Source organism: Herpailurus yagouaroundi, unplaced genomic scaffold (genome assembly GCF_014898765.1).
Source record: "Herpailurus yagouaroundi ecotype Mexico unplaced genomic scaffold, PumYag 29, whole genome shotgun sequence".
In the NCBI taxonomy this organism is placed as follows: Eukaryota; Metazoa; Chordata; class Mammalia; order Carnivora; family Felidae; genus Herpailurus; species Herpailurus yagouaroundi.
The window spans coordinates 117,111,420-117,132,698 of NW_024412377.1; the positions used below are offsets into that span (position 1 = coordinate 117,111,420).

Genomic DNA, 21,279 nt, shown 5'->3' on the forward strand with positions numbered 1-21,279 from the left:
ACCTTATGCCCTTTTTAGGGAAGGAGAAAGCTGTTTTCTCTCCATGTAAAGCTCTTTTAGTGAGGATAGAACAATTCTCCCTGCCTTCTTTTTAGAAGAGTTGGCACAGCAAGACTGCTTGGGCCCCAGTGTGTGGAAGTGTTGAGTAGGATGGATCTTTCAGTTTCCACGCAGAACACGGAAGAGCTGACACCTCCCCCACCCCACACTGTCCCCCAGTGTGACTGCATCCAGACTGATGTAAGGCCCAGTGCCACGTTCCACCTGCAAACATTGCTTTCATCCATTCTCCTTTTTTTATCCTGTACTTTTAGTTACTTATCTCTCTGCCATAAATATAGTTGTAAAATGGGAGGAATATGTGAGAGATGAAGACATTGTATGAAATGAGAACCCCCAAATTTAACTTTGCCAGGAGGAAGCAGTGAGCAGACACAAGACATCTCGAAGATTTCCTTAAGAGGTTTTGTTGTCCTTGGCATGTTGGGATCCAGTCGATAGGTTAAGAAATAATCTGACAAGACCAAGAAGGGTTAGGGGAAAGGGTATGAAATTCCATTTCTTTGACTTCAGTATCAGACCACTGTGCCCTGAACATCCTGTGTGAGGTCTCTCCCAGGAACAACAGAAAAGATTAATATTCATTTCATCTGTTGATTCAGGTGGTACAAGGGCTGGCTAGTATGACCTACAAAAGATCCCCCAGAAGCATAGTTTATTCAGGGTCATAAAGATTAATCCTGTGCATAAATTTATATCTCAAGGCTTGAAGTTCAAATAAGACTGTGTAACCTCTCTTGTCCTCTCTTTTGTATTTCACCTATAAGTATCTACCTTTTCCAATGCTCTTTGGGCCAGTTTTCACATCTTACAGGCCCTCTGATTAATTAGTTAATTAAAATCATTGATGTGTACATTCTGCATTTGCCTGAGGGTCCCAATTTTATCATATTGAAATTTATACTTCAACAAGAGTTCAGCGTTTTAGATTTATTTGAGAGATGGTTTGGGGTTTTGTTAAGGACTGAGAAATTTATTATAAGGAGAAAAGGATGCTGAGAAAAGTGAAGGAATTCAGAATTAAGATAAAAGAAAAGAGGCTTAAAAGAGTTAAAAGGAAGAAAATTGCTTTGCTGAAATTGAGCTCCCCAATTCTGGGTGTGACTTTGTCTTCCCTGCATCATCCCCACTCAGAATCAAACCCATTTTGTCCACAATGGGAGTCTCTGGCTCCTCAGCTTGAAAGGCCCCTTAGCTTGTACCCATGGCTGGAGGTAGGGGCATGTTAAGCAAGAGTGCCTCAGGAAGCATTGGGCAGACACAGACATCTCGAAGATCTCCTCACAAGGTTTTTTTGTCCTTGGTGTGGGAGTGGGGGGAAGCCACAGAACTCAAATTCCTTCACTGTGCATTTTTCTAACATGGAAGTGTTAGCAAGCTCCAGGCTCCCAATTTCACACTTCAGATCAACTGTAGGAAACAAATCGAATAGTAATAAAATGTAAATACAGGATGTAAATATTTAAAGAAAGTTGGCTCATAAATATGAGACAGACCGTGCAGTCTATAAGCTCCGCTTGTAAACAGCCCTTTTCTCCTTTCAGTCCCTCTGCACCTGGGATACCTATCAGAGGAAAATAAGCACTCAGTCGTTTGAGGTATCTAAAAAATAATTTGGGGCATTTGAGGTGGGGGGGGGACATTTGTTTTTTTAAATTTAGAATCTGTAAGGAAATTGGGTCTGTAGGTTTTCATAGGAAAGGTTCATATGTGGGAGTGCGCATACTATAACAGAACAGCTGGAAGTCACTGAGACCTGTCTACATGCCAGGAGTGTACTAAGGTTAAACAGAATTCATCTAGATGTCCATTTAGTAGGCAAAGGCAATTTCTACCCTGGCTTCATAGATGAGGACATTGAGGCCTAGAGAAGATATGGTTACAGGGTCTCACAGTTAGAGGGACTTGGGGTTGTAACCTAGGAAGAAGCCAAAGTAGATGTGGGAGAGAATATGGTTTAGATATTTAGGCTCAGAGCAGAGGAAAGCCATTTCTTTTCATTTCTTCTCTTTTCTTTTTTTATTTAGAAAGAGAGAGAGAGCACGCTCAAGTGGGGGAGCATGGGGGGTGGTGGAGAGAGAGAGACAGAGCGAGAGAGAGAGAGAGAAAGAGAGAGAGAGAGAGAGAGAGAGAGAGAGAGAGAGAGAGAATCTTAAGCAGGCTCCACGCTCAGTGAAGAGCCCGACACGGGGCTCAAACTCACAACCCTGGGATTGTGACCCCAGCGGAAATAAAGAGTCAGATGCTTTAGCTGGTTAAGCCACCAAGGAAGGCCATTTCTTGATGGCAATCCACTTGTCCAGACTTGGGATTTTCTGAATCCAAATCATGGTATTCTTACAGGCCTCATTTACATTTGTCAGCCAAGTTGCTTCCATCACCGTGAGCTCATTGGTGACTTGCCCATCGTGCCAGTCAGTTGTGAATGCCTAATTCTCCAGGGAACTAGGCCTGGGGAGGGAGGGAGGAAAGGCCCCTGAAAATGGGGCACTTTGAAACCCCTTCACGTTTCCCCACACTTTGCCAGAGTCAGAGCCCTGAGGCCTTTCCTTCCTACAGAAGGTAAAAACTAAACCTTGCCAGTGTGACATTTGAAATGGAAGAGTTGGCTGTCTACTCAGCAGTGGTTGTGGTACCTCTCTGTCCCTCAGCCCCAGATACTGTGCTGGGTATCACCATTAAGTAAAAAGTGAGTCCACCAGCAAGTCCTCAGTGTCACCTTAAAATGTATTCTTTCAAAATAGTCCAATCTTCTCATATCCACTGCTACCATCCTCATGTAACCAATATCACCTGCAGCCTAGATGTCTGTAGCACCCTAATGGCATCCACTTTTGCCCACTATGAGGTCCTTCCCTACAATGCTTTAAACCAAATTTAAACTCTTCAATGGTCTTCACTACCTTTACTACACGGTGCTGTGTAATTTGGTTCCTGTCCACCTTCCCAACTTCTCTTGCTACTTTCTGCCATGCTCACCATTTCCAGCTATACTGACCTTCAGCAGTATTTCTTATTCCTGGCTTTCTTTCTCCTCGGAGCTCATCCTTCCATGTGAACCTCTCTTTTCTCAGCTCCCACATGACTGCCATAACCCATACCTCACTTCTCAGTTTAAATGCCGCCTCCATAGTGAGTCATTCCCACTTTCCCCACCCCCATTCCTATCTTCCTCTCAGTGGTTCATTGCTTCATAGCACTTGTGAAAATTTGCTATTATTTTTGTGGTTTGTTTTCTCATTCTTTGGCTGCCCCACCCATTAGACTCTAAGCTCCATCATGACGTTCACTCTGGGATGCATGTGCTTATTGTGTTAGGTGGCTCATGTTCTCTACGCCTAGAGCTGTATGTAGTAAGATGTTTTGAGTTACTAAGCACCGTAAGAATTACGAAAATTATGGTGCCTCCAATAGACAACTAAAAGCAAAAACTGTACTAAAATTAAAATAGAACTTGCATATATTCTGAAATCAAACACACTGACTTATAGATTTTCTGATTGCAAAATTCTGTAAAAGTTCACTGAAATGGAACTTTTTTCTTTGGTGTCCCTCATTTGCTGATAACCTAAGCCCATGTGCTGTCGGCCATGGGGTAATATACAGCTGCCCAGGACCTGAAAGGGAAAAACTGTTTCACGTTTCAATATCAGAGCAAAGGTTTGTGTTACCATGTAAATCTTACTTAATAAATCTGTAATGGAGCAGTGACCACTGTTAGCATGACACCTCTTTTTCTACTGTAAGAACAGTTAACCTTTTGGCCTCCCTTCGTTCTTTCTCATCCCATGCAGCCTGTCGGCTCCTTAGCTATTGACAGACTCTAAATCTTCAAATAAATTAAAAAAAAAAAACACGGAGGAAAGAAGTTGTGTGCTTATGTGTGTGAGTGGTGTTGGGGAAGGAGGTAGATGCTTTCAGCAAACATTAATGTGCACAGGTACTGTGCGGGAAGCCAGGACTGAGTAAAAAGTGAGTAACACGCATGTTCTTGCACATCTCAGCACCTGTGTACATTTCCTTCCCTTTGTCTGAAACCACCTGCCCCTACCCTACCCCATTATCCCTCCAGTGATACCTTCCTTGGGCTCCTAAATTAAATTATATCCTCTCTTTATGAGCTATCAGAGCTTCAGATGGTTCTCTATTGTAGCCCTCCCTATAATTTAATTATATTTGATTTTGTAGTTTCTCTTTCCTTTTAGACTATAAACGCCATGAAGAGACTGTTCATGTTGCCTTATTCACAGCTATATCCCTAGTTTTTGAACAGCACACAGGAACAGCTAGCAATAGATATTTGCTATATTAATGTAGCAATACATTAATGAATGAACAGTATATCCCTAACTTCAGAGTGCTTACAATCAAATAGGGAAGAAAGACAAAGAAACTACTTGCCAGCAGTAAAGACATGACAGGGAACCACAGGAACCTCACTTTTTAAAAATTTAATTTAATTTTTAAATTTACATCCAAGTTAGTTAGCATATAGTGCAACAATGATTTCAGAAGTAGATTCCTTAATGTACCTTACCCATTTAGCCCATCCCCACTCCCACAACTCCTCTAGTAACCCTCTGTTCTCCACATTTAAGAGTCTCTCATATTTTGTCCCCCTCCCTATTTGTATATTATTTTTGCTTCCCTTCCCTTGTGTTCATCTGTTATGTGTCTTAAAGTCCTCATGTATTTGTCTTTCTCTGACTAATTTTGCTTAGCATAATACCCTCTAGCTCCATCCACGTAGTTGCAAATGGCAAGATTTAATTCTTTTTGATTGCCGAGTAATACTCCATTGCCGAGTAATACTCACCTCTTCTTTATCCATTCATCCATCGATGGATATATGGACTCTTTCCATACCTTGGCTATTGTTTATAGTGCTGCTATAAACATTGGGGTGCATATGCCCCTTTGAAACAGCATACCTGTATCCCTTGGATAAATGCCTTGTAGTGCGATTGCTGGGTCGTAGGGTAGTTTTTTAGAAATTTTTTGAGGAACCTCCATACTATTTTCCAGAGTGGCTGCACCAGGGAACCTCACTTCTAATGCTAATCTTGGTATCATTGAAGACTCCCCAAAGGAGGTGATGGATACATTATGAAGGTTGAAGAGTTAGAGGAAGGAAGACACTGCTAGTGGAACAGGGTGAGCAAAGGCCAGTGTGTCCACCTGCTATGCAGGAAGGCATTCACAAGATGGTTGGCCATAGGCGTATGGAGTTCACAGGAGGGTTCTTTTAATATATTTGCTTACTGGTAGTATTTTTTTTAAAGATTTTGTTTTCTTTTAAGTAATCTCTACACCCAATGTGGGGCTGGAACTTATAACCTCGAGATCAAGAGTCACATGCTCTACCTACCGAGCCAGCCCATTACTGATAGTATTAATAAGGGATATGCAGTGAGGTCAGAATGTTATCCTTAATGAACTCAGAAAGATCCTGACTGCTTATGTTTAATGTTGTCTGTAAATACATAATATGTTAATAACCTCTTACAGAGTAGACCAAGAATAAACAGTCACTTCCTACTGTGCCTTTTCCCTTTTTCCCCTTTTTGGGGGAAATGAAGACATTGGCCTATCTCTGAGATAAACATCTCCAGAATTCCTCATGGTCTGCTGAAAACCAGTGTGCAGCCATAACAAAGTTTTTAGAATAACTCTGAGTGATCTGAGTATTTTGGAAACATCTTGAAAAATATGCTATGCATAACCATAGTTACTTAAAATGATATTTATAATGATATGAGCTAAATATTATGTTATTTATTACATGCCAGATACTTACTAGCTTTTTGCAGTAATAACTTTGATCTTCAAAACAACACACAGAAGTAGATACTGCTCTCATGTCCTACAATGAAGAAACTGAGGCACACAGAAATGAAGCATCTTGCCCAAGGTCACTCAGAAAACAAATGGTGAAACATGAATTCAATCCAAAAAGTCGGTCTTCAAAGCCTACACTTTGCAGCTTCCTCCCATTATGCTGTGGTTTCTCCTGAAAATTTAATGCCGCTTTTGGAGCCAAGACCCACACCCTATGCTTTTTTCAGATATCTCATAGAATCCAGAAGTCAAAATTGGAAAGGTCCCAGAAGAGGTAGACAGTCTGCTCACTGTTGGTACTCCTGGAGAAGACATTCTTAGAACAAAATCAGTATTTCTCAAAGAATGCCATGCATACTACTGGCGATGTGCTAGGTGACTTTGAATATGCATGAGCAAACGGTTCCATATTCATAGCTATGTATATTTAAAATATGCTTCGGATAGACATTATGCTAATATGCATTATGATAAGATATTTTGTGTAATTATCTTGGTTTTTAATTTGAGAAATATCAAAAATATATAACTGGAGAAATAATGTTATAACAATAACTTCTATAGCCATGATTTAGTGCAGAAGTTGTTGATATTTTATTTATTTACTGGTTTATTTGTTCAACAAACATTTATTGAACACCTAATATAGGTCAGGGACTGTTCACAAATAAAAAGACAAGCAAATAAAAAATCCCTGCCCCATTATAGCTTCCATTCTAGTGGGGAGAAACAGATACCAAAAAATGTAGAAGGACAAATAAATAATATACTATGTTAGAAGATGACAAATACCATGGAAAAACAGAGTATCCTAAGAAAGGAGATGGCAATGGAGAGAAGGAGTGAAATTTTAAACACTTAAAATGATTACAAATAAAGTTGAAGTCTCTGTGTTAGCCTCCCAAAATATATTATTTTGATTCAGGTTCCTTTCTCTGAGGACACTCTCTGTACCATGCTTATTTTTATTTATATTCTCCTGAAGCCAGAGACAAATTTCATTTTAAAATAAGTAACAAATAATTAAAGTAGATAAAAATAAATGGTAAACAATTAAATATTAAAAAAAAACCTATTATTAAATAATGATAATAATGCTGCATGGATGTGGCAAAAAGTGCAAGAGCATTTGAATGATTAAATTATTCACACAGGGAGCACCAAACACTTTTTTCTTCCCCCATTGATTCTGCCTGTGTTGATGGGAGGAGGGAGAAAAATTGGACTCACTCTCCCCAATCAAGTCAACTTTTGGCGTGAAAGATGAAATGCTTCCTCACAAGGCCAGAGGGGAGGGTTCTGTCACCCATCACGCCTGAGATTCTACAACCCTTATTTCCTGCTTACTTACATGAGTACCTCTGTGGAGACAGCAGAAGGTGAAATGCAGAGAAGAATACAAAAAGAAGCAAGACCATTACAACCCATTCCCTTCTGTTACGCGACTACATTTACATGACGCTGATGTAGAATTATGTGCAGACTGCATGACTGTTCAGGGGCTAATGGGCGAGGCAGGGGCCACGAGGTGCACAGAGCAGGATGCAGGCTTCTCCTTGCAGAGAACCAAGAGGCGATGCCAAGTGCTAAGGATGAGTGCACCCCTTTCCTTGACCACTGAACTATCTTCAAGTCAGTGTTGCTAGGGTGTACCTGGGTGGCTTTGTGAGTTGAGCATCTAACTTTGGCTCAGGTCATGATCTCACTGAGTAGGGCTCTGTGCTGACAGTGCAGAGCCTGCTTGGGATTCTGTCTCTCCCTCTCTCTCCCTGACTCATGCTTTGTCTCTCTCAAAATAAATAAACTTAAAAAAAAAGACTTAGAATATCCTCAGTTGTCACATTTTACAGAACCTTTAATCTCTCAGGATCTCTCTGTCTTTGCTATCATCATCACCATCACATTTATCATGTATTGTTTTCTCTCAATTTTTTGCCTTCTCTGAACTTGCCATGCTATTCCTTGATCCCTTGGATTAAGAGGCAGCTACGATGTACTACTACTAACTACTACTAGTAAGCATTTGTTTGTATGTTTACTACATGCCAAGTGCTTTTAATGCATTATTTCATTAATCTTTACCATGACTGCATGAGATAGATACTAACATCATCTGTAATTTATAGTTAGAAACAGAACTCACCAAGAACTCGGAACACTGCTGATTTCACTTCCTTTTTCTACCTACCACCCTGACTACCAGCTGGCTTGGGAACTCCAAAAGGGCATCTATGAAAGTGGCATCCGTGAAAATGGCATACAATTTCCTGCAGGAAATTTAACACTCCAGGAGTTTGACATTATAAAGGCCTGGAACTATCCACCAACTGGTTGGTGTTACCGAGAACCACGATTACTCAAGAAATTTCTGTTCCCTCTGTTTCAACTTTCTTTTCCACAGGGGAGTGCCAAATACCTCCAAATCCTATTCAGAGAGAGAACTGGAAAAACAGTGAGACCAAGTGACTCACTTGAGAAGAACAAGCAGAGAGTAGTGCTAAGGAATCAGACTTTTATTTTATTGCAAAGTCCAGCCGCTTACTTTGCTTTTTAACAACCTTGAGTGACATTGGGTAAAAGATACTATCAAGGACAAACATATTTGGAGTAATTATAATCTCTGATTACACGATATGATTTTCTTCATTTGTTATGTTTTTTTCTGATGGCAAATTTTAATACATTCTGTTGGAAAACCTTAGAAAGTGCAAAAAATAGCTAAGCTATTTTGTATGTTTCAGCCTTGATTTCGATTACATTCAAATTATTCTCCTCTTTTGCCTCTGCACCCTTGCCCCATTTTTAAAGACCCAGAGTCCAGGGTAGGAGAGACCCAGAGCATCCCAGAGGGCAGCAGCACAAATTCACTCCCCTCCAGCCCTGCAGCTCATTTCACCCATCTCCCCTCCCCCTTAGTCTGGTGGCTCACCATTGGTCGTTGCCATGACAACCAGCAGCTGCCAGGACAGGCAGCCTCTACCGCAGCAGGGGTGGGGCCTTGGGGGAGGGGGCAGGAGAGGAGGAGCCAGAGGAGGTGTCTGCTGCAAGTTCCTGGCTGCTTCTGAGCTCACCCCATCCTCCGAGAGGGAGGAGGCCAAGTGGTGATGCCGCTGCTCCTGTCGCCTCGACTGCTGATGCTCTAGTGAGGCTGGAAGGGTGGTTCCTCTTCGCCCCGTCGCCAACCAGAGAGCGAGGGAAAAAAATCCCACCGGCAGCTGCTGATGTTGGGTTCGGAGGCTGCATCCGACTCGGTCACAAGGAAAATGGATTCAGTTTGCATCTCTCCCTCCTTTCAACAGCTTCTCCGGGTCTCAGCATGGTAAGCAGGAGACTGTGGGGCTATCTTCTTGGTGTAGCTGCCTGTTAAAGGACCTGTGTGTACATTTGCGGCCAGCACTTGAACAATGACTCCCTCAGAGTAGGAGAGGAAGATGTGGAGACAGAGATGGGGATGGAGGGAGAGGAAGGTTGCCAGGAAGAGAGAAGTAAGAAAGCATCCGCTGTGTATTTAAAAAAAAAAAAAAAAAGAAAGAAAAGAAAAAAGGTCTGATTTTATCTTGAACCGGCTCAGAATGCAGACTGAGCCACTTGGTCCCTTTCCTTCCAAGCTTAGGAGCAGAATCAGGGGTGGAAAAAGACCTAACAAGAAATGGGTGTTATTGAAAGGACTCATTTAATTTGCAGCTCTCACATACAGGGTTGGGCCTTCCTCAAAAACCCATTTGGTGCCTCCTGAGCTTCCCGGCCTAATTATAAGGTGATTTTGCTTATTTCCTTCATCGCTAAGAAAAGGTGGCCCCGGAATTTATCATTCCATTTCATATTCTAATGCACTCTTGTTGAGAAGCGATTTGCTGGAGAGAGTTTGATTTTTAGTAGATAGATGTGATTGTGAACATACAAATGTGTATCCTATGGATATACATATCTTATATACACATGTTTCTAGTGCATTTAGGAAACATTTATATGCATACTGTGCTTTGCAATCATATTTATGGGTTATAAATGTCCTTGCATGCTTGGAAGTAATTGCACATTTTTGAAACTATGCTTCTGGTTTGTATTATTATTCAGTGGCTTCATTTGGATTAATGTGAGATTTATTCTTGTTATTGTCCCTTAGTTTCATTGTGACCAATTAGGACAGATGCCTATCATTTAATTCTGTATCTTAGCACTAGATACGAATTCACAGCCTGCCTCTTTTCTTTATTTTTAATTGGGTTTGTGGGAGGTGACTTGAGAGCCCTGAATTTACAATGATGGGAAAGGGAGGTGGCTTGTGGTATTATTTTGTGTCCAGCATCTTGCCAAGTGAATATTGAAACAAATCAGTTTTCTCAAAATTCCACTCCATCCCCTTCATGTTTATGCCTTGTGTCCCAGGGAAGCACAGACAAGCTGGAAGGTGAAATGCATTCATTTTTATTTGATAAGGCTGCTTGCTATTTGGTCTTCATTCCTTCAGTATCCAGGCACCATTTTATAGTTCTCTCAAATGTTGTATTATGGGTCTATTTATTTAGGTGGTTAAGTAGGAAAGTGGGATTGTTTTGAAAATATAGGTGTTCCCAAGTATCTTAGCCGTTTCCAAATTAGCCTGCTTATACAATGAAATGAAACAAGAGAGTGAGCAAAGCTTAGCATGAGAATGTGTGGCTTGTAGCCCGAAATGGGGGGCTGTTGTAGTTTACAAATGCTTACTGGGATCTGTTTGACCTTTATTATGTCAAGGCTTTAAGGCAGCTCAGGAGACTGAAGATGCCTGAAATGAGTAGGGTACAGGGCTCCATTACTACCCGGGATAATGGATCTCATTGAATTAAAGCCAGAAAAATCCTTGCAGGTAAAAGTGTATTACAGTCATCATATGGACTAGTTTTATCCATCCATCTCTTCTCAAACAATATCACTGTCAGTGCAAACATTTTTTTGCAATGTAAAGTAACATTATTTTTTGTCTTAATCTTGCATTTTATTTTACACACTGCCCCCTCAGTTAAAATTTTTACATGTGTTTGAATCAAGTTTATAGTTTAATTTCTCAGAGAATAAATATTCTAGTTGGTTTATGTATAGGAAGATTTAGTGGAAGAATGGATTTAATATGCTCACAGCATGTCATATATTATGTAGATTCACAACTCTAAAGTCATGCTATCGTGTGCCTAATTATAACAGCTAAATAAAGTAGAGCAAGGAAAGAGGTACTGGTCTTACATGTCATATCAAATATTTATAACACACTGCATCCTACATCTTTTAATAACTTTCGACTTCCAAAAATTAAAATTTCAGATATATGAACAGTAAGCTTAAGAAATTAAGACATGTTTTGGTTGACCCTGTTTCATGCAATGGGGCTTTGTTTTATTTCCTTTGTGTTGAGTTTTCATTGGGTTGTGGTTTTATAGGAGAAGTTGGTATAGTTAGGGCAGAGGCCAATCACTGTAGGCCGTGGACACAGAACAGATTATCAGTAGTAGTACGTTTCACCTGTGTGGTAAGACCCTGATGGGAATCATAGACCTAGTTTTTGATCCCACAGCTTGAGACAATTATATGGCCTTTGCTGAAGGGCCACACAAAAATGAAGTGTGTTTAAAGGACTACAAGTGGAATTCTCTAACAAAGGATAAGGAAACTAGAATTATTTCATTTGGAGAAGAGAAAATTGAGAGAAGACAATCATTTGCTTCAGAAGACCTGGGGTTTATTTGGAGCCTAAAATTTAGTCAGTGGGCGTCATCAGGAAGAATGAAGATTAGAAATATAGAATGTAGAGGGACACCTGGGTGGCTCAGTTCATTAAGCGTCCAACTCTTGGTTTTGGCTCAGGTCATGATCTCGAGGTTCATGAGTTCAAACCCCACATCGGGGATCCTCTCTCTCCTTCTCTCTGCTCCTCCCCTGCATGTTCTCTCTCTCTCAAAATAAATCAATAAACTTAAAAAATATATATATAGACAATGTAGAACTTCCTGATAGCAAAGTTGAGTTGTCAACTGGGCAACCAGATTAGACCGTGCATTCTTTCTTTCATCAAAACCTCCAAAAGTTTGACCTAGACATGCACTTATTTCAGATAGTGTAGACTAGATTCTTTGTCAAGAACTTCTCTGGCTTTTTCTAGAGTAAACTGTCTATTTTAAAGTGTGCTTTAGTTGTTTAATATCTGGTACTTCGAGATCTGTAACATTAAGACTCCATTTTGCAGTGGGCTTCTAAATTACAGAATCTGTATATTTTTAAAGAAATCGATTGACCATCTGCTTGGAAAATTTTATATGTCATCTTGTCAGGATGCACGGAACTAAATATTGGCCTCTTCATAAGATTCTTTTCTCGCAACTTTGTGTAGTCTGATATCTAACAGTCATATTAAAATTATTCCCTGTTGTATGGTTAATTTTGAAAACTAAAATGTGGTTGAGTGGGTCTAGATACAAAATAATTCAGAAGCCATCAAGTTGATTTCAGAACAAAGTATTTGAAAAATACATGCAAGTTATTGTGTAAATGTGCTGTTTAACAACATACAAATTTTGTTAGTTACCCTTTTCTCAAACACTGTCTTGTAAGTGCCAATCGTGTTGGAATGTTAAATATTTTGACTAGAAATTTGTTTTAGTTAGAGCATAGCATACATTATCTAATTCCTCACTTTGTAATAGGATGTTCCCTATTTCTTCAAGTGACCTCAGAACATATTTCAATTTTATGTACATGCTTCTAGACTCCAAAAGGATGACTTAGTAAATGTCTGAAAAGTCAAAACCATTTTCTACATTTCTCATAGATTCGTAAAAAGATTAATGATTTGTTTTCCATGATTACAACCTAAAAGAAAACCAAATTTATCATGGACGTTTCAACATAAATAACTCAAGAATCTGTTGTTCTGCCTGAAATAAATAAACCAGATTTATACCTGAGTGTTAATGTGAGAGGTCAGTTACAAAATTCCTCCTGTTTGTATATCCCAACTATTATTCTACCAAGTAAAAACTGTGTTTTTACAGAAGAGGAATTAATCATATAATCAAACTATTTGTAGAGCTCTTATATGACTGGACAAATTTGCATATCCTAGGAATGTAGAATATCCTACATATTCTGTAGGATATACAGATATATACGTAAGATATATAGATGTGGAAAGAATATAGTTGTAATAAGTACTACCATTACACCTTACATTAATATCATCTTTTGTAGTTCACAAAGTCTTTTTACATTCTTTATTTTTCATCTAATATTCCCCCACATTCTATCTTGCTGGTAAAACTGTGTCATTATAACTATTTTAGATGTTTTTTTTTAAGTTTATGTATTTATTTTGTGTGTGTGCGACAGAGAGAGAAAGAGAGAGAGAGAGAGACTGTGCACGAGTAGGGGAGGGGGAGAGAGAGAATCCCAAGCAGGCTTCACACTCCACACTAAGCCCCACACTGGAATCTATCTGAAAATCTGAAGATCATGACCTGAGCCAAACCTACTTACTGAGCCACCCGGGTACTCCATCATTATAGCTATTTTAAATAAGTGGAAACAGGCTCAGAGAAGTTAGACTTGTCCAAGTTTGGGTTTGGTAAATGGTCTAACTGGACCTGGATATCAAATCCCATGAGCCCACATCTACCATGTTAGAACATTTAACATATTATCTTGCTAATTAGAATTTTAAAATATCAAATATAGCAAATCTGCATTAAATGTGGCTATTTGTATTTGACTTTTTATTTGAATACGTCAGGTGCCATGATTTGCTCTTTGATCACATTGAATTGCCAAATAGACTCAGTGTATGCTTAGGGTATCAGCCTCCCCCTCCAAAAATGGTGTATGCAAAAATTATTTTGGAGAAAAGCTGGATTCTTGATATTTTAGAAAAGCATAGTTGCATTTGTTTGGGGAAAAATCAGAACTTTGTTGGATTGATGTGCCCTTATTTTATGGCTAAGTATTGTTTTTATTTTTAGTGACATCCAGCTTGGGAAGTAACGTAATTTATTTCTGTGCTTAGGACCAAATTAAGATTTCTGTAGACCTCGGACCTTGAAAACACTTAGCCATACCTCCCACCTATACTTCCTAAGCATCGTTCCATGTACATGTTCTTATAATTAAAAATGATATTAAATCATAAAAATGTGTACATCAGTTCAACAGCTTTCTGATATTTTCCCTCGGCAAATACTTTTACACTTTTGTGAAATACCAACAATTTAGTACTTTTCTCCAAAAATATTCTAATTTTTTGGTGTCTTCCTTTCTTTGCCAATGCCCTAGGCACATACTTTGTGTCTGACTATTTGGTACTTCAGCAGTGGCCAAAGAGCAAATTAAGCCATTTGAACTATGATTCCACCTTTGGGAAGTGTCCTTTATAATTAACTAGCTTGTAGTACAAGTGAGATCTGTCACACTAGACATTCTAATTTAAATAAATATTCACCAATATAATTAAATTTTATCTTTTAAAGGGTTTTTTTCACATTTAAAAAATATATCCTCATTGCAAGGAACAAAAAAAGGTAATATATAAATGTGTAAAAGGAAAATCACCCATAAGCCTGTCATCAAGAAATGATTACTGTAAGCATTTTGAAATATTTCCTTCTAGATTTTTTTAAACATGCGACTATAAACACACTCAGACATACAATTTCATTAATGGGACCATACTCTAGGCATTGTTTTGTAGTTCTTACAAGGTAACCATCTTTTCATGTCAACAAAATATGTCTCTACTAAATTTCCAATCTCTGTGTGCTTTTTTTCCCCTGATGATTCAAGCTGTTTTTTCCCCACTCAAGGGTCTGTATGCTTTGTTTCAAATACTTGTCATGAAACAGGTAGATCTTGCTTGATTTACAGCAGCTGTGAGTCAAGCATTTTTTTTTTTTTTTTTCAGGAAATCTGAGCTCTGTTACCCTGACTGCCATTGCACCTCACGAATGGGTATTAAATTAACCTTGGTTTTCTCTTGTCTGCTCATAATGAGTGAGTTTTAAGCCCAAGTCAATGAAATCTTTGAATCACTAAAATCATCGTCATGTACATGCATAAGCAGACAAGCCAACGCAAAAACAAAATAAATTTCTTTCAGGTTTTTGTCATTTTTTCCTCAGTATGGTAGTGGCATCTTGCAGTCTTAACCTCTTTGTCCAACTCAAATGCTCTATGAAAGCAGACTTAACATATATTAGCTGTCACATGACTTCTCAGACTAAACTGAGATATATTTTTGGCATCTATTTCTTAAACCTGTGTATGGTTTTTATTTTTTTTTAATTTTTTTAAAGTTTTATTTATTTATTTTGAGAGAGGCAGAGATAGCATGAGTGGGGGAGGGGTGGGGGGGAGAGGGAGAGGGAGAGAGAGAATCCCAAGCAGGCTCCACACTGTAGCACAGAGCTTGACGTGGGGCTCAAACTCATGAAACTGTGAGATCATGACCTGAGCCAAAACTGAGAGTTGGTTGCTTAACCTACTGAGCCACCCAGGTGCCCCTGTATTATGTTTTTTAAATGAAAGCTGAGTCATCTGGCTCTTTTAAAATATGAATGGTTGGAATCTCCTTATACTTGAAGTTTGAGCTTTAAATATAACTCCTTGGAGAGATTTTCTTAAATATATTTCTGTTCTCTGTACCCTGTGGTTTTCCTTCATAGCATTTATCAAAGTTGTAATTACAGAGCTATTTATTTGCTTACTTGATTTTCCATACCCTTCAGTAGATTTGAAGTTCTGTGAGGGCAGAAAATGAAACTGTTGGGGCACCTGGGTAGCTCAGTTGTTTAAGCATCCAGCTCAGATCATGGTCTCCCAGTTCATGAGTTCAAGCCTCACATCAGGCTCTCTGCTGTCAACATGGAACTGGCTTCAAATCCTCTGTCCCTCTCACTTTCTGCCCCTCTCCCACTTGCGTGTGCGCATACGTGCATGGTCTCTCAAAAATAAATAAACTTTAAAAAAAAGATTGTGGAATAGCTGTGATTATCATTCTTTTATTTTGGTGCAAAAACAAAGTGGATTGTATTCTTTTTTGTGATATTCTCAGGATTTTAAGGTTTCGATAAAGGAAAACCAAATCATTAAAGGCAATAAACCACAATGCTTTAAAAATCTGTAATTAAGAGTTGTTCACTACATGCTATGACATCAAAAAGAAAAGCCGTGAACATTTCTGTGGCTCCTTTTATTTCCTTTCAAAACTGAATTGCAAGTCAGAAATGATGACACCAGTAGGCAAATACCTTTGGATTCATTGTAATTTATTAAAATAAATTAATAATTTAATTATTATTAGCATCAAATTACATGATCCACACTCAGCTATTTTGCTATTCTGGAAATCCACTCTACTAAATTCGCTAATCATAAACAAATCATCCCTTCATATCTGTATCCAGAAATTAAGACTAAACAGAAATGGAAGTAATATCCTTACTGAAAAGATAAATTAAGGTGGCATCTTGCCTTCATGGAAATTCTGGAACTTAAGGATGAGGTAGAAGTCTTTGTTCCCTTTCTTTGCTTGACATCTAAATCAAGATCATTTACTGCAGTGCTTGAAATTCCGGAGCCTACTGCAGCAAAAATATACTTAGAAAACCAAGAGTCTGACTAAGTTTAGTTGACAATCTCTGTCAGAAAACAAGTCCCTGGTATTATTTTCAAGGAGGAAATTTGCTGAAATCACTGGGACTCTAAAAAAACTTTGCGGGGCGCCTGGGTGGTGCAGTCGGTTAAGCATCCAACTTCAGCCAGGTCACGATCTCGCGGTCCGTGAGTTCGAGCCCCGCGTCGGGCTCTGGGCTGATGGCTCAGAGCCTGGAGCCTGTTTCCGATTCTGTGTCTCCCTCTCTCTCTGCCCCTCCCCCGTTCATGCTCTGTCTCTCTCTGTCCCAAAAATAAATAAAAACATTGAAAAAAAATAAAAAAAATAAAAAAACTTTGCAAGCATGTGCCAAAGAAAAAGGGTGATATTTTCCTCATGACTTCTGTTCCACACTGGAAATATTCCCCTGGAAAATGCTACCAGTATAACTACAATGAAAATGTAAACCAAGCAAATATTTCTTTCCCGCATTCCTTATCTGGTTCTTTCCTGTGCAGCATTTCATGGAGAGAGGTTACCTTCCAAAAATAAACTGAGCTCGTACTCTGTAATCATTACTGATCCACATTATGTCTCCCATAAACTACTCATAGGTCAGATATACCTACTTTGAACATATTTTCCAGAACAAAAGCCTTTTTCTTTTTAAATGAGAACATACTGAGGAAAACAACTAGAAAAAATACTTTAAATGAGTACCATTCTTAAAAATCCGCAATATGGTGGGGCGCCTGGGTGTCTCGATTGAGTGTCTGACTTTAGCTCACTTATGATCTTACAGTTCATGAGTTCAAGCCCCACATCAGGCTCTGTGCTGACAGCTCATAGCCTGGAGCCTGCTTTGGATTCTGTGTCTCCTCCTCTCTTTTCCCCTCGCCTGCTCATGCTCTGTCTCTCTCTCTCTCAAAAATAAATAAACATTAAAAAATTTTTTAAAATCCATGACATGGTCATTCTACCAAAAAACCCATTAGACAACTGACAATAATTTTTTATATAACAATCACCAACCTGGAGGTGGTACAAAAATGAACACCCTGAATTCTCATGAGAATTCTCAAAATTCTGTTTATCAGCACTGACAAGACAGAGAGAAGGAGTTGGGTGTTTTGCAGATACTCTAGATCCCAAATGTGCTTTCTTATGAATTTCCTAGATAATTCAGATTATGAAGATGGGTACTCTGGAATTATTGGGGTTTCTCCATCATCTGCTCTGCTCCAGTTACCTAGATCCAGGGGAAAGAATTACTCTTACCTCACTGGTTCATTCTTTGTCTCTCTTACCTCTTGACGAGGAATTTAAGTGTATTGAACCATGAGATAAATTTTATATTTTAGAAAATAGATGATTTTGATTTATTAAGGAAAACATTTGAATTATGATTTACTTTTATTTTTAAAACACTGCATTGAATAAAAGCATCTACAAAGTTTAGAATTTATAGTGTTTTAAAAAAATTTTTAATTTATTTATTTTTGAGAAAGAGAGAGGGTAAGCAGGGGAGGGGCAGAGAGAGAGAGAATCTCAGGCAGGCTCTACACTGTCAGTTCAGAGCCAGACACGGGGCTTGAACTCATGAAACTGTGAGATCATGATCTGAGTCAAAATCAAGAGTCAGATGCTTAACCAACTGAGCCACCCAGGCAATTCTCACATTTACAGTGTTTTGAGCCAGATGCTTAAAACATCGGCCATCATTAAAAATAAACCCTAGCTTTTAAAAAATGAAGTAGCAAGGAACCTCTTACCCTAGTTACTTTTTCATAGAAGGAACAGTTTGGCCATCTTGTTCTCTTAGGTAGGTTATCCACATTTGGGGATCCACAGGGTGCAGTGCTATGCTCTGAAACAAGAAAAAGGAAAATAGCCTGCTATAAAGGAAATTGATTTCTTCACCACTGTGTGACTGTTAGGCTTTTATCCCCCATAGATTTGAATGAACCCAATCTCTAAATGTATGCTTAAAGATGCCTGATTCATACTAATGCTCTTGTCTGAACAGGTTTGACTACACATACTGTCCCATCTCATTTAATATGTGATTTTATATATTTTTTTCTTTTCATATTGTTTTTACTTTTTGAAATCAAACCTAAATGGTTCATCCTGGGCCCCTGAAAGGTAGTAAAGAAATAAGATTAATATTTCTAGTCAGTCACTGGTCATCTCTTACTGAACTTCCAATAACATTTGTATAGTTGGAAAATATTAACTGTCTAAATTTGTTTTATATAATCGTTTTGCTTTGAAACATCGACCTTTGGCTGTATTGTTAGCTGTAATCTAAGCAGAATTGATCCATTCTTAGTTCAAATGGTATCATCACTTACTACATTCTTGATGTCCTTAAATGCTGTTTGACTAACAAAAGGATCTTTATGACAGAGAGTAGCTGATGAAATAGTGGAAAAGCATTTTGTTTAGGAGATTGTCATTTTGCAAAGAAGCACTCTCTCTTGAGTCAATCTGCAAAATTTTCAGACTTGATGCTGACTTGTCTCTATTCTTTACAAGAATTAGGGACATCCATCATTTACAATTTTATTTATAATTCAAGTAAAACAATTTATTCCAACAATGAATGGGATAATCCTGACCCTCTTAATAACAAGGATATCTGACATGCTCTGAGTATAACAAGTATGAAAAGAAGAAAATAGAACAACTTATTTTCTCTAAGTCATCCGCAAAAAGAAAAGCAGCAATATTCTTTGAGTACCTATTCTGTATCTACTAGACTGTTTTCATCCATGTCCGTTTTTGCAATCCTCACAACAGAGACATTGTTCTTCCCACTTTGCAAGAGGAAAATGGAGCTTGGCGAGGTTAAATTTCTTAAAGCCGTTCGGTTAGTGAGTTTAGAGCTGAGATTGAAGCAAGATTTATCCAATTTTTTAGCACAGTAGTTCAAATCTGGAGCCTTGTGGAGTAGACCCAGCTCAGGGAAGTGTTTGTAAACGTGTGTTAAGTGTTTGTAAACAACTGTCTATGCCTCCAGCACAGAGGTTTTTAAGACACACTTTTATCCCCAAATTTTATAATTTTAACATTAAAAATTTTTTTAAATGTTTATTTATTTTTGAGAGAGAAAGAGAGAGCACAAGTGGGGGAGGGACATAGAGAGAGGAAGACACAGACTCTGAAGCAGGCTCCAGGCTCTGAGCATTCAGCACAGAGCCTGACATGGAGCTTGAAACTCATGGACTGCGAGATCATGACCTGAGCCGAAGTTGGACACTTAACTGAATGAGCCACCCAGGCACCCCTATAATTTTGACATTTTATAACACACCTGAGTATCTGCTTCTTCTTAGCAAATGAGAAAATCTGGCCTCACTAGGCCCACATCCCCTCATGGCAAACATATGAGTTTGCTAATGGGCACTCTTCTGGGTGGGTACCGTGCTCTGCAGTGTGTGTGTGCTGCATTGACCGCCCCCCTTCTGTCCCCTCAACTCATTTGATTTAACTCTTTTGCACTTGAGACAATTGGGGTCTTAACTCCCGTTTGGCCCATTTTCATTTCATTACTCCATGTTATTTCCCAGTAAAACATGGATTTTGTTCTTCAGGGAAACATCCAGATTTCATTAATATAAAAGCTGAAATTGAAGATAAAGAATGACCCAGCAGATAAGAATTTGATAAAAATGAACTGTCTGCATGAACTTTAAGCTGTTGATCTGTTTTTGGGGTAATCACAATGACACAATGATAATTTGCAACTTCAAGTGTTTCTTTTTATGCCCCATCAATTATTTATCTTTTTTATAATTAGTAAGCTAAGACATTTTTTCACAATTGATTTGTATTTAATACTTTAATAACTTAATACAAGTTATAAAGAACTTTTGATAAAGTCTCACATATGGTATGTTATATTGTATTATTTTACATTATGTTGTGTTGTTTATAATCATCCTCAGAGTAAAGTTCAGAGTGTCTACCTGTGTTTAGTTACCATCACCTAACTACTAATTGAAAGGTACGGAACTTAAATCTAGATTTCTTTACTTAAACATTGTTTTTCTATAAGATCCTGCCCCAAACAATCAAACAATCCATCAGTGATGTGGATCAGGGCCAAAAACTTATGACATGATCTGAACTGGCCTCTAAGCCTTAAGTCAGGTGCTAAGGTAAGTTAAGTCTTTTGGTTCTTCCTCCCAGCTCCTTCTTTTCACGTATAATCTAGGTGTGTATGTCTGTATATGGGAACAACTAGATAAACAAGAGCTTTGATCCCTGTCCAAAAGGAACCTCTGTTTTCACAAGGAAAAAAGGCCAAATTTAATAGAATGGTAGCACATGTAACACTTATATGGAACGTATAGCCAGCACCGTGGTCACCAGCCCAAGTCTCTGTCTTTATGAGGTGACCTCCATGGCTTCTAGCTAACAAACCTAGCCTACTTTTTTTAAGCCTAAACTATTGATGCATATGCTGATGAGGATGGTTTTGAATCAGTATTGAATCCTATCTTTCCCCTGCTGAGGTGTATCTTTCATTTGATGAGCCAAATGTAATAATGCTTCCATTAATAAATAGAGATTATTGAGGTATATCAATCTACTCTTTAGACTAAATTTAGGTTTAAAAATGTCTAAAAAAATGCAGTCAAAACATATTCGACGTTCATGTCAGTTGTTGCTGTTGGGTTTTGTTTTACTACTTTGTCTAGATGCCAAGCATTGCACTGAGGTCATTGCATACCTTGTACCAGCACACTTTGAAGAAGGTAGTAGTA

At 38.5% G+C, this 21,279-nt stretch overlaps 1 protein-coding gene across 4 annotated transcripts in view; it reads left to right on the top strand.

Moving 5' to 3' along the window:
* The first annotated feature begins 8,948 nt into the window (after nucleotides 1–8,948).
* JAKMIP2 (janus kinase and microtubule interacting protein 2) overlaps nucleotides 8,949–21,279 on the top strand; it is a 181,474-nt gene continuing 169,143 nt past the window's right edge. For 3 of the 4 annotated variants that reach the window (XM_040453446.1, XM_040453437.1, XM_040453453.1), the window contains exon 1: nucleotides 8,950–9,217. The gene's annotated coding sequence lies outside the window, so the exon portion shown is untranslated. Of the gene's footprint in view, nucleotides 9,218–21,279 lie in introns of all 4 variants that reach the window. The other variant, XM_040453461.1, reaches the window with a different exon arrangement.